Source organism: Petromyzon marinus, chromosome 17 (genome assembly GCF_048934315.1).
Source record: "Petromyzon marinus isolate PM22_M1 ecotype Great Lakes invasive population chromosome 17, UKy_Petmar_22M1.pri1.0, whole genome shotgun sequence".
Lineage (NCBI taxonomy): Eukaryota > Metazoa > Chordata > Hyperoartia > Petromyzontiformes > Petromyzontidae > Petromyzon > Petromyzon marinus.
This window is the reverse complement of record NC_133683.1, coordinates 12569003-12577326: the sequence shown is the minus strand read 5'-3', so window position 1 is coordinate 12577326 and position 8324 is coordinate 12569003.

The window sequence follows — 8324 nt, the reverse complement described above, 5'->3', positions numbered from 1 at the left end:
TTGTGGTTGTTGTTGTTGTTGTTTGACTTGCATCCCACTGGGATTTTTTTTTTCACACAGCGTTGGTGTACGGTGCTTTTTTCAGGAATATTTTGCTGTTTTTCCATGGATTTTCTGTTTGCACAGTCACATAGTCACTTTAAGATGTTTTTCTTGTTCGTGTTTTTTAGTTTTTTTGTTTGGTGTGGTTGCACCCGATTCAAGAGCCGAATGGCTCACAGGGCTATACCAAAATAAATAAACTGAAAAAAAACTTAAAACTTATCAATGGCACAGCGGTTAGCTCACTGTGCTCTGTGATCTGAGTTCGATCGCAGACCACGGCGAACATATGTGGCGCGTGATATCTGAATATACCACACCCTCCTTCCTCCCACACTACTAACCACCACACTATTCTATCCTTGGGTATGGCAATATGTTCGCGAGCTAAACGTCGAGCTCTGACTAGTGACGACGAGAGGTGCTGCACGAGAGAGTTCCTGTCGTTTCGCTGTTTGTTCCTCCTCCGTTGAAGGAGCGCAGACTATGGTGATTTACTTTACGCCCCGGAGTTTGTGTTTCTTAGCCACAATCGCACTGCTGTGGAGCGAGTCTTTAACGTTGCATTTTACGAAGGAGATGGAGCGCGTCGGCCTGTTGATGATGTTTTCGATGCGGCTGATGGCCACACCAGCTGTGCCTTCGAGGAGGAATGTCAAATACCAGGAGGTGTGCGATATTTAGGTCTCGGATGAGGTGGAGGAGGTTTTTTTTTTAAATGTTGCGAACGTCGGAGTTATTCCACTCTGTTCGCCCACACTGACCAGAGTCTGTGCCGGATGAAGCAAGTGCGGTGACTGTAGCAAAATGTTATAAATGGGCCCTACAAGGAAAAAAAAACCACGTAAATATTGAAACACATAAATGTTTAACTTACAGAGTAAAGTAATTGTATTTTTTTCAGCCAGGTAATACGACAAATCGCTAACATTAAACACCCGGTCGTTCATAAAAGTTGAAGGCGGTATAGTACTATAGTAATAGAGCAAGTGCAGAATCACTGAACCGGAATTGATAGCTTGAAAGCCTTTAGCGCGGGGCCCTTGAAAGTGCGGGGCCCATAGCCACATATGTAGCTACTTTTGCGATAGTAAAATCCGGCACTGGCCAGACTAGTGAAGTATGGTCAAACAAGCCCCCAATATCCATGCCGCATTGAGAGGCCGTCATCCAGCAACGGGAAGCTTGGATGATGGCTGGTATACACAAAACCCGTTTTTTTATGCAATATCATTTGATGAGTTATTGTATCTTAAATGAAATCCCATTACATACAGGGTTGCGGTGCGCTTGGCGTATACTGTAAGTTTAGACAATTCTGATGCAGACGTTAAAACATTGCTTTCATTCATTCTTTCAATGAATAAAAGCCACTTTGTTGAGCTATCATTTGTGGCGAGCTCGCTTTAAAAAAAAAATAATACCTCAGTGGGATTCGTCTGGTAGGATGTGGATGGTTTAGTGTTGTGTTTGTTTGGGTGATTTGCTTACCTTACTTGTACTTTGTGTTTTGTGTTTTGTTGTTGTAGCCTTCTTACCCCCTGTGCCCCGGACTGGAAATCTGTGATAAAAGAGCGTTAAAGCTCGTCGTCGGATTCACTCCAGCACGAACACATATTGAGATCCTGACTGACGCACGCAGTACAAACCACTGCTGCAGTCGTAGACGAGAGATCGGATTGGCACGTCGCATCTTAGCGGGACACTGAATCGCCTCCAAATCATCACTGCGCGCCCTTGATCAAGCAATGTCCTCCACCCTCTGTCAATCACAACTGCCGGACCAAGGGTATCCCCACGCTGCATTGTCAGTCATGAAGCGTGCCTGGGGGCGGGGGGGGTTATTGCAGCATACTTTGTCGAGCTGGTTAGGGGGAGGGGGGGCATATGAGTACAATACAACAGTGGATTTTTTGCCGCACTACCACCACTTTGCAGTGGACGGTCCAAGCGTTTTCCGAGCAGACTGACCCCACGCTCTTTTATTTGCTTAGCTTCCTAGATCTGGCGAAGAGGGCTCGCGTCGCAAATGTCTGGGTGCGATCCCTTCACCCCCGAATGACGTTTCTCGTCTTGTCAGAGCAACTTCGGTCCATTCGTGGCGTCAGTCGACGTGTCCGCGTCGTACGGCTCTGCGTGATCGCTCGCTATTTTGCGCCAAATGAGGGGCTTGCTACTCGTCACTCTGTACACAGCGAGCAAATATGGCTTTGACATTGCTCCTCGAAGAGGCGACGGTGGCGTGACCATCGGCCGCATCAGAAACATCAACGGGACGATGAGCACCAAGTCTCCCACACAGAAATGGAAGATTGAAAATTCAAGCCACACAGGAGTGCGACTGTGGCTTAAGAAAGCCAAACTATAGGCCATATTGTGACAACAACAACAACATTCGTCACTAAGTGGCGGTGACATCACCACGGCGCCCGTGCCAGGCCAGGTGCACTTTGAGGCCACGTGAAGTGTCGAAGGCTCGCTGACAGGTCACGGGACAGATACAGGTGACTGGCAGATGCACCAGCTGTAAACCCATAGGGACACGTACAAACTCATACAGATATATAAAAGACGAGCCACACTGCCATTGTGGCCATACCAACCCAGCCTATGGATCATATAGTAATCTACTGGAGTCTGAGCTCCTTCAGCAGAGGAGGAAGAGCAAGACTACACGAACTCTCTCGCTCCTGAAGCTGCTTCTCTCTCTCTCGTCGTGGCCAGCAGACCTCGACATTGGCATCGAGCTCCTGAACGTATCGCTGCTCATTAGGAAGCCACTGAAGCTATGCACTTTTAAATCAAGATTGGAAAACGAATTTCTTTCCAACAGCTTTTTTGTGTGTGTTAGTTTACTCTCCTTCCCCCACACCTCCGATTAGCACGGTTGGCTATGAAAGCTGCGAAATGAGTCCAACACAGATATTGCCACCATACGCAAAAGCAGATTTAAGCAGCACAATGAAAACAGCACGGCGCGGACTGAATGTTGTCACGGAATGTTGTCACTTGTGCTGCCCCTATAGCAGCCCGCTCACAACAACATACCCCAGCTACCTACCTACCGACCGGCATAGCACGCGGCGTGCTTACCCGCGTGATGGCATTTCCGATTTGCCCCTAGGAGAAGAAAAAAAAACCGCTTTCGAGCAAATAGACACCGAGCGGTGGGGGGAGAGAGACACACTGGTGTTGTGAGGCCTTCTCCTAGTTTGTGATTTGTCGCCAGAGGCAACCCCTCCTCCCCCCCCCCCCTTTATCCACCCCCCCCTCCTCCTGTCCCACCCCCTACAACTCCCAAACCTTTGTATTTGACTGAGTGGCGTGTTGCTTGTCGTGACTTGACGTTGACGCCAACCGGATGCGGTTGCGCGCGCACGCGCGCGCTGTTGCAAGTAGTTGTTTGGTTCTGGAGGTGGAGGTTGGTGGTGGCTGGTGGCGGTGGTGGCGGTGGTGGTGGCGGTGGCGGTGATTCAGTGGGGAGCGGTGGTGCAGCGGATAGCGGCACCGCGCCACGAACCCGACGGGCGTCATCCCACCCAGAGCTCCACTCGCCACTCGCCACTAATAAAAGTTGTCGAATTCATTGAAACGGGCCTGTGCCTCCCCGACGTCGGCTCAGGCCTTGAGGGAGTAGCTGGTGCGGCGTGAACGCGTCAGCATCGGGGAGACAAAGGCGGCCGGGCGTGGTTATTGGCCACAGGAACCGCCTCGTGTGACTTAGAGGGTTCTCATACAGTGAGGGAAAAAAAGTATTTGATCCCCTGCTGATTTTGTACGTTTGCCCACTGACAAAGAAATGATCAGTCTACAATTTTAATGGTAGGTTTATTTGAACAGTGAGAGACAGAATAACAACAACAAAATCCAGAAAAACGCATGTCAAAAATGTTATAAATTGATTTGCATTTTAATGAGGGAAATAAGTATTTGACCCCTCAGCAAAACATGACTTATACTTGGTGACAAAACCCTTGTTGGCAATCACAGAGGTCAGACGTTTCTTGTAGTTGGCCACCAGGTTTGCACGCATCTCATGACCCCCTCTCAATCTTTCTGATTGAGAGGGGGTCAAATACTTATTTCCCTCATTAAAATGCAAATCAATTTATAACATTTTTGACATGCGTTTTTCTGGATTTTTGTTGTTCTCCTGTCTCTCACTGTTCAAATAAACCTACCATTAAAATCATAGACTGATCATTTCTTTGTCAGTGGGCAAACGTACAAAATCAGCAGGGGATCAAATACTTTTTTCCCTCACTGTAGGTGTGCTCTGACTGCACTCGAGAGGCGAAACCGGAGGATCGTCGTCTTTGATTTCTGGAACACAGGGTTGGTGGGTAGGTGGGTGAGTGAATGGGTGGAAAAGCACCCGGATTTATTTGTATTTCTCTCCGGGATACCAGAGGGACTCCCTCCACGCCACCCCATTTAAATATTACATTAAAACAACCGAATGAAACAGCAATTTATGACCATTACATTGTTAATATGGATACTGGGACTAAACAGATAGTCCTGGTTTCATACTATGTATGTTGAACTTCTTTGGTAAAGCGGAAATTCGTTTTCAAGAGACCGTATATTAGAAAAACGTTTTGCTGGCTGGCTGACTAGTTGGTTAAAAACAAATCTGTGTAAATTAAACATTCGCTGATCCCCCGTGGAGTTTTGGGTCCCATACGCGCATGCATACGTACACATCACACTCAAATTCTTTATTTATCCTCGACCGAATCCGATACGCTACGAAGCTATTTTTTCACAGATTGTCCAGTATGTGCTGTGGTTATGGTAATGAATGTAACGTGCAGTGTGGGGGTGGGTGGGGAGGAGACTCAATGAACCGAGTCAGAGATCATGGTTCCAGGTCCAGGCACTTCTACATCAATGTTATCAGATAAATTATCTTCATCGCAAACCATTCGCTGAGAGGAATGTGTCACACTGACTGTGACTGCATGCGTGTATGTTGAACTTATTTCGCACCGTACCTAGCCAACCGTTCTAATCGGAGGTGAGAAGAGATGGTACAAGAAGATATAGGAGGAGGTGGGAGGTGTTTTAAGGGAGGAACGGAAGTAGGTTCGAATCCAACGGGCATCCCTGGTTATTCCCTGCGGCGTGCATTAACCGCACGATCCCCTGACGATCATTTGCAAGAGCAGGGCCCATTGTGTGCCGGCGTCTGGGTCCATATATATATTTCTTTTCCAAATTCTAACCGAAGTAACCCGCGTGACCCCCCCCCCCGATTTACGTCGGGGATTGCGTTCCTGAAAGGTGGAATAACGACGACGACAAAATATGGAAACGACGGCAATCATAAGAGGGCTTTTTTTCTTGCCATCGAGAGCTGAACAAAGACACGTTCGGAGGGTGCGGTGGTAATGCGCGCATCTTCATCCTAGACACACACACAACGTTACATTTGCACTGCTAGAGATACGCTCCTCATCACTCGTTTGCGGCTGTAAACCCTGACACGAATCATACAGGGCACAATAGGATACAGTGCGCGATACAATAAAAAAAAGAATGTACGTAAATCATCTATTGTACTCCACACGGTGCGGTTAACATGTCGTTATGCGATACGCAAAGTTGCTCGAGTACGGAGCAAGTGGAGGCGATGGCTGAGAGGCGACTGACACGATAAGAGACACCCCGCTTAGTGCTGTACTCGTGACAAATTGGCACGTTCTGAATACGTGACGACTCTTACTAGTTGGCTGTGTCTGGGTGGTGGCGGGTTTTAACGACACATTCAAACAATGACGCGATCTAACCCCACCACAAAAAAAGCATTCGATTGCGGATGATATTGGTCGCGAAAGCCGACGCGTTCAATTGATTCCTTGCATAAGGTTTATATTTGGCGTTTGAACATCTTAACACCTCCTGTTTCATCGCCAGAAAGGGTCAAACCCATTCTTATTAGTTCAGGACAGGTTCACGATTGGCCGACCGCGCTGAATGTAGAGGGCCACGAGTGGCTGCGTGTGGTGACGCGAACCTCTGACACCTTAAATATGAACCAGCGATTCCTAACCTTTGCTTCAGCCTTGAACCCCTTCGCTTCTCAATCGATAACAATGTTGTGCTCATAAATACATAGGGGTTTTTTTATGAAACAAAGTAGTTGTACTTAAATTTTGATTTAAAGCTTTCGTGACTGCAGGGATTCATATTCTTTGGGTCTTTCTGTAAAGTCACGTAGAAAGGGAAGCAATAAAATAATAAAAATGTAAAACAAAATTTTCACGACGCTTCGACTGCAACACAAGCAATCATCATCAGGTGTGAAAACCACAACAAGAAAATTTCATGATTGCTTGTGTTGCAGTCGAAACGTCGTGAGAATTTTATTGTTTTATATTTTTATTATTTTATTGTTTCCCTTCTACGTGACTTTACCGAAAGAACCAAGAACATAGTTGTACTTTGTGTTTTCGATTATATACTTTCTAAAACTAAAATCTGGTCACGTCTCGCACCCCCAGGGTGTGCGTGCGCCCCAGGTTAAGGACCACTGATATATAAACCAACAGCCCAGTCTGGTGCTTGTTACCCAATCAACCAACGAGCGGGACTGACGGACGCACGTGCGTGGAAGCCACAGCCAAATCGTGAGAGGTATACTGGATGTGGTGTGTCGGAAAGGGGGAAAATATAGACATCCGGTTTTGCCGAACCAGACGGAAGCCCGGCCGAAATTAAGTTATCCGCAGAATAATGATGGCACTGTGTGTGTGTCGCGCACGCACGCACACACACACACACACCGAGTTCCCACCATAATCGCGTACATTGAGTTCCAATGTAAATGCGTGAATGTGCATGTAATGCACACATTAGCCGCCACTGGATGACCCGCTTATTAGTCTTGCAATTAGCGCATCTGCTCTTCTACTTGGCGCACAGTGAGGCAAGCCAGCAGCAGCAGCACCAGCAGCAGCAGCACCCTTCACTGTCGAGCGCTATCGCCAAGTTAATCAGTAACCCTAAACATCGGTGACTTCGCACCCGCGAGATCAATCAATCGCTGTCATTGTCAACATCGCGCGGCGTTCAGCTGGAGCGCGTGCATCATGAATTCGGGTGTGTACGCATCATTGCGGGATGATTGCGCCCTTGATAATGGCGAGAGGTTACGCGTATCATTAATTACTACGCAGCCAGTTGTCAATCCACTGCTGAATGGAGACCTCCCGGCGTCGGCCTTTGGTGTTGTTCGGCCAGAACTTCGCCACGCGAGCGAGCCGCTGCATGGATTCTGAAATGGGAAAGAGCAAACACCGCTTCGGGTATTACTCGTCAATCTTTGAGGGTGGTCATTAATTATTATTATTATTACTACTACTGCTACATGATATACAAAGACAAAGATCCCCAATTATGTTATGTAGCCATTACCAGACTGTTTGGGGAAAGTGCGATTAGTGAGCAATTACTACTCTCAAGGTCGTGGGCAAGCTGGCTGCTGCCAGTACCACGCCCGGCCGAAGTTGTAAAGCCAAATGCTGATGATGTACACACGGCGTCACGTTCTTATGTCAGGCTCAGTCGACATAGGGGAGACCCAGGACTGTTTTCAACACTGGTGTTGGCCGTGAACGGGGAAATGATTCGGGTAGCCGGGTTTGGAACGCAGCACCCTAACCGCTGCGCCACCGCTCCCCACACACAGGAGCTAACACACACACAGGAGCTAACACACACAAGCTAACACACACAGGAGCTAACACACACACAGGAGCTAACACACACACACACGAGCTAACACACACACGAGCTAACACACACACACGAGCTAACACACAAAGGAGCTAACACACACACAGGAGCTAACACACACGCACACACACACGAGCTAACACACACACGAGCTAACACACGAGATAACACACACACGAGATAACACACACACGAGCTAACACACGAGATAACACACACACACACGAGCTAACACACACGAGCTAACACACACACAGGCGCTAACATACACACACGAGCTAACACATACACATGAGATAACACACACACACACGAGCTAACACACACATGAGCTAACACACACGAGCTAACACACACGAGTTAACACACTCACACAAGCTAACACACACACACGAGCTAACACACTCACACACAGGAGCTAACACACACGAGCTAACACACTCACACAAGCTAACACACACGAGCTAACACACACACATGAGCTAAAACAAACACACACGAGCTAACACACACGAGCTAACACACACACAGGCGCTAACACA